Raw genomic sequence first — 5989 nt, 5'->3', positions numbered from 1 at the left:
ACTTCCAATTCCCTCCCTTCTATATGCCAACTAGGTGGATTTCTCAATCCCGCTCCTGCCACAAGCACAAATGATTTAGTTTCAGATCTAAGTTATTCAGGAATCTTACATAGGTGTATATAAGTGTCTGAATTGCATTGCCGGTCTGAGCCAGCAATACTGTGTCATCTGCGTAACGGAGTAGAGGCACAGGAGCAGAATTTACAATGGGAACATCACTAGTGGACCCCACCAATGCAGCTTCCACACCATTCGTATAGAGGGAAAACAAAAAGAGCGCCTGTATGCACCCCTGCCTGATGCCGCAAGCAAGGGGGAAGGGTCTGGAATACTCCCCCTCTCTCCCCAAACGCACACAGCCATGGCTCAACAATAAAACTCCCAAATAAAATTAATTGTTGTTGTTTGGTCTCTGCCCATGTCAGCCATTATAGACCATAGCTTCATATGGGACACTCGGTCGAAAGCAGCCAACAGATCCATAAAAGCCATGTACAAATGGCCTTCTTTGCCTGCTGTATATTTGGCAATCAGCAATCTAGATTAAGGTACTGGTCCACTGTCACATTATTCTTTCTGAAGCCATACTGGGTTTAAATTAATATCTTATTTTCCTTAGCCCAGTCCTCTAGCCAATTTAAAGGAGGTGGACAATTAATTTTGCTGTACTATCTAACAGCGATATTGGCCGATAATTTTTCACTAGTGCTTTGTCCTCTTTTTTATAGATTGGTATGATCACAGATTTTTTCCACGAAAGTGGAGCATGTGCTTGAGAAATGGCATTAAACACATTGGTGAGTAGCAGGTCCAAAGCTCCTGATTCGTTAAAAAGAAATCTACTGGCACCCCATCTGTCCCAGCTGCCTTCAAACTACTGCATTGATTCAATGCTATTTTCGTTTCGTCCAGGGTAAAAAATAGTTTGGCTCCCTCTGGGCGAGTCAGAATAGGTGGCATCGCTACAGGGCCCTCCCCTTCTATAACAAATACCCCCATAAAGTAGCTCACCCAATCATCCTCCATCACATGCTAATCTACAGGGGAGTCTGTCTCATCTTTGAGGAACCAGGCATTAATTATGAGCCGTAAATCCTTGCTTTTTTAGGGTAGCTCCTTCAGTTAGTTTATCCCATGTCTCTTCTTTTAGAGCCTTTAATCTGTTCTCTCTTTCTGCTTTATAAATGAAGCGTAGGGATTTTACCAGCGGAATATCTCTCGGTTTTGTTCACAGGGCCATACAGAGATTCTTAAAAGCTTTGGTACCGTGATCATTAAACCAGCATACTGGGGCCCTAGCCAGTCTTTTACAAGGGCTTAAATGGTTTGCTTTAATTTTGGCTAACATTCGCTCAAAGACTGTGAGGGAATCCTCTGGCTGTAAAAATGAGTCAAACCAGTTAAACATTTCCTGGGACATGGTAGAGACAATACTGTGGGAACATTTTGATATGTCCCGCTTGTCCCACTTCAAAGTGATGCTGTTTTTCCTTGCAATTGTCGTCTTGGGGACACATTCACCCAACGTATTAATCTTCAGACCCCAAGATATTTGATAGATAATTGCATCATGATCACTAAATGGATGGATTGCTGTCTTGGAAGAGGAAACCTGCGATCTTATATATCGAGAGGCTAAGATAAAGTCGATCGTTGACTGGTAGGATCGAGCAAAAAGGTATAATCTAAGGTCCCGATTCACAGTACTAATTTAAGACAAAATCCTAAACTTACTACTTTTAGTATTCACATAAGTTAGGATTTTGTTCTAAGACAGCTTCAGAAAAAGTGACGCTCCGGTGGCGTTAGGGGCTTGTAAATATGCCCACTCATGTATCTCTTAGCTGATGTATTAGCCTGATACCGCATGTCATTAGGATTCAGAGATAGATATGGGAGATGAAATGGTGGCATTTGGCTGACACTTGTTGCTTATCAGGTGCAATAAAGACTGACAAATGTATGTGGTGGATCTGGTAATTTACCATGTGGAGGAGAATATCACAGCTGTCTTCAAGACCCTAGAGAGAAGGGCAGAAACAGGACAAGGGGAGGGAGATCTGTCTTTGGTACCACGGAGAGGGGAAGAAAACTGAAGAAGGAGAGGGAGGTCTGTTTTCAAGTCCAAGAAGAGGAGAAGAAAACTGGAGCAGTAGAGGGAGATCTGTCTTTAAGACCCTAGAGATAGGTCAAGAACAAGAGGAGAGACAGAGCTGTCTTCAAAACAATGAGCAGGGGAAGAAAACTGGAGAAGGAGAGGGAGGGCTGGCCTGTATTCAAGACCATGGAGAGGGGAAGAAAACTAGAGGAGAAGGAGCCGCCCCATTCAAGATTACTAGCAGTGATCACCTCAGTTTATCAGACAGGATGGCCAGCAGTAATGTAGAAATGACGTTGGCAGTTTTGAATGCCTTTACATAAGGAATACATATTAGCTATAGCTTCAATCCCTTTTTACACCTATGTGATGCGATCAGTAAGCCTCAAATGTATTTTGGAAATTCATCCGTTTTACTTAAAAAAAAGCTTATGGCTTCTGAAAATACATTTTCCTCTTGAATGCATAGTTTTAAATGTTGTTATAAATATATTAATTTAGCCAAGCAAAAGTCTCTATTTTGGTAGATTAACCTGGACACAGGAGAGCTACTTACAGGTGGCTGATGAGCTATCAGTAGCTTGTGAGCTTCTCATTGCAGAAGCCTGTTCTAACAAGTGCCTGTAAACTCTGGACTTCAAAGACTTCGTGCCACTGGACCAAAAATACCTAGAACCGCTTTTTGGGCTTTGATATTGAAAGAGTAGTGAGGATGAGAAGCCAAAGAGAACTCTTGGAGGTAGGTTTAGCAAGTTACATACATATTACACTTCAATAATTTGGAATAACTTCAAAGTCCATTAAGTGCCATTGCTTTAATAAAAGAATAGTCCTTTAACTTCATAAACTTTCCCTAGTGTATTAAAATGCAGTGACCTATTGGTATAGTGACCTCCGCCTTCTGTGCGGATTATAAGGTATCTTGAAGCTCTCCTGTCCTTTTATATGTATACCTAAGCACCAAACAACTGTATGAAGACCCTGGCCCTTATTTATTAGGCCTTGCGTCAGTTTTGCGCCGCCTTTGCGTCACTTTTTGTGACGCACCAGCGGTGTAAAAAATGCGCCCTGTTGCGCCATATTTAAAAAGTGACGCATCTAGGTAGATGCGTCACTTTTTAAACTCCTGCGCCACATTATACCTGCGTCAGGTATAATGTATGCAGAGGGGGCGTTCCCCCGCAAAAAGCCTCGTAATAGTGACTCAGTGAAATCTATGAGATTTCACTGTGTCACTTTTAGGACGCTGTTGCGTCAAAATCTTGCGCCTGCCTCACAGCAGGTGTAAGACTGACGCAAGCCCTTTCACATGGGGCTTTCCCCATGTGAAAGGACGCATTTCTGGAGTTGCGTCAGTTTTGTGACACACTCCAGCAATGCGTCACTTTTGCGCTTACAGATACGTCAGAAATACTGACGTATCTGTAACTCCTTGCGACATGATGCGTCATACATTAAATATGACGCATCAGGAATGCCGCAAGGAGTGCGCAGTGAAAAGTGACGCATCGCTGATTTCACGCAGCGATGCGTCACTTTTCATAAATGAGGCCCTGTGTGTTTGTTTGCACGGGCGCCTACCGTACCTGTTTTCTCTTTTACCTGCAAGTGTTGGAATAGCTGTGCGAACTGTGGGAACTGACCTGAGGCTGTGTCGGGAAGTGCCGGCTTGCTCCTGCTGGGGGACTCAGATTCCCGCCGCATACCTCTCAACACGCTCCTAAGCGCTGGTGCGTGTGACGCGTCTGGGCAAAGCTTGAGCCAAGGTCGGCCCATCCACGCCCGTCATCGCCCGGAGGAGGCTGGGCTGGGACACCCCCCTTTCTTCTGGGCTCTGAGGCTTGGGGGCTTGCTCTGTTGCTCAGTGGACATTGGCAAGCGGAAAAAGAAAGCAGCCGAACTGGGCCGGATTTGGAACAAAAACCAGCCCTGGCAAAGTGTTCGCCCCACCTCCCTCCCCCCCGGGGTTGGGGGTGCCAACGGGCTCTTCGCTAGGGCCGATTTTCAGCCAATTTTGTTACAGGGCCGATTTTGCAAAAAGGCCCTGTCACAAAATCGGCCTCCAGGTGCCCAAAACCGCCCCCGTGCGGTGCACCGGGGGATTACCTGGTGCCCGCTGCGGCCAGTCCGGCCCTGTAGCCGAACCGGGAGGGGAGATTGTAACCACCTTGGACTCCTTCCTGATTAGAGGAGCAAATGTCCTTTCCAAGGAGATCGAGAATTTCCAAACAGCGCCTCTCGCTAGAAGATGTAAGACTACCTATTACCATCTATGAAGACATGGGAAGGGTCCCCTGACTCCCAGGAGGGTTCCTGATAGTAGATCATCCTCAACTTTCACGGCCGGGGGTGAGAACCCTAGCGAGTCTAATTTGACTGGAATCGAATGCAGGCCAATAATTGAACCCTCCGGAAAATGGAAGAGGGGGAGGGCTAAAACAGGTACCAATGACGCTGGTAGAACCAATCAAAAGGCCACTAAACCTCGCAAAAATATGGTGAGAAACCCAGCGGGAAGGGACATTCCAAATATAACTGTCACACCAGCGGCATCCCCTCCCCAGTAGAGGATGTTGTTTGCCAAAAAATTGGCCAAAATATTAGCACTGCGTTACAGTTATGAAGATAGATGAAAGCCTCCAGCTACTCTTGGAAAAAGATCAAAGATATGTCCAACCAGACCATCAACGATTGCCTGATGGGGACACTGGTTGGTCCCTGTGAACCTCAAAATGCTCCACAGAGCCATGAGGATATAATCTCTACCCAGAAGTTGCCACCTAGTGCCGAAGACAGATCGCAACCAGGTAATCCCTCCTTGAATTGCTATTGTGAGTGTATCACTAATCACTATACTGCACATGTGCCCTCCCTGTCAGGAGAGGGGAGATGGGGACAGGAGAGACCTGGATCCAACCGTGAGGAGAGAAGGAGAACCATCAGAGGTAGCTACGCCATTGAAAGAGCTAAGTTCATATTGCAATGTGAGCACCTGGCCTTGCCTCCGGCCCATATGTAATTATCTTAGCCAGCACTCCTGAACTCCAACTGCACCAGTATGAGTCAACAACGCAACTAATGGACAAGGACCCGCACTGGCTTTCTAAATTTAGCAAAGGAAATCTCAGACTTTACAAACACACCATAATGGCCAGACGAGTAAAATAGGTGGGCCATGCCATAAAATCTATTGGGAGTGACCGTGTGGTTATAAATTTCAATAACCAAAGGATGGTGGAGTATCTACTGAACATACCGCCAAACACCCCTTATTCTGAGTGCTAGAATTTTGCATTACCACTTGGTTTATTTTAGAAACCATCAGGTAACATTAATATTTATCAAGACAGGGTCCCCCATTGCCAGTCTGACGATTGGTTAACAGTTCCAATGAAAAACAGATATGAGCCACTGATTGACTTAGAAGCCTGTGATTGACTTTCTATCCGAACCGTACCACAGGCCCCCAACACTGCATCCACTATTAATATAACTGTCACTCCTGGCCTAGAGTAGCACAACCTAAAAATCATCTTGTGGAATATAGCGGGATACTGGCAGCAAACCCAGGCTCATGAATGGTTAACACTTGTAGCAAAATATGATATTCTGTGTCTACAGGAAACATGGGACCTCAACACGATTAATAAAAATGTCCATAGTACCTTTCAGACACCCGGAGCAGCTTCCGGTGAAGTTGCTCTGTACTCTATATTTACAAGGTGGCGTTAAGCCTCTTTATGTGGCTTGACGCCACCTTGTAAATATACCCTTTTCGGTAGCAGCCTGCTGTGACAAAGGGGTGGCAATGGGTGTTGCTGTGGGCGTTCCACCGCAACACCCATTGCTTTTTGACGCCGTCCCATTCTTTCAAGGATGAGGCAGCACCAA

Source organism: Lissotriton vulgaris, unplaced genomic scaffold (genome assembly GCF_964263255.1).
Source record: "Lissotriton vulgaris unplaced genomic scaffold, aLisVul1.2 SCAFFOLD_338, whole genome shotgun sequence".
Classification (NCBI taxonomy): domain Eukaryota; kingdom Metazoa; phylum Chordata; class Amphibia; order Caudata; family Salamandridae; genus Lissotriton; species Lissotriton vulgaris.
This window is presented reverse-complemented; position numbering follows the sequence as displayed.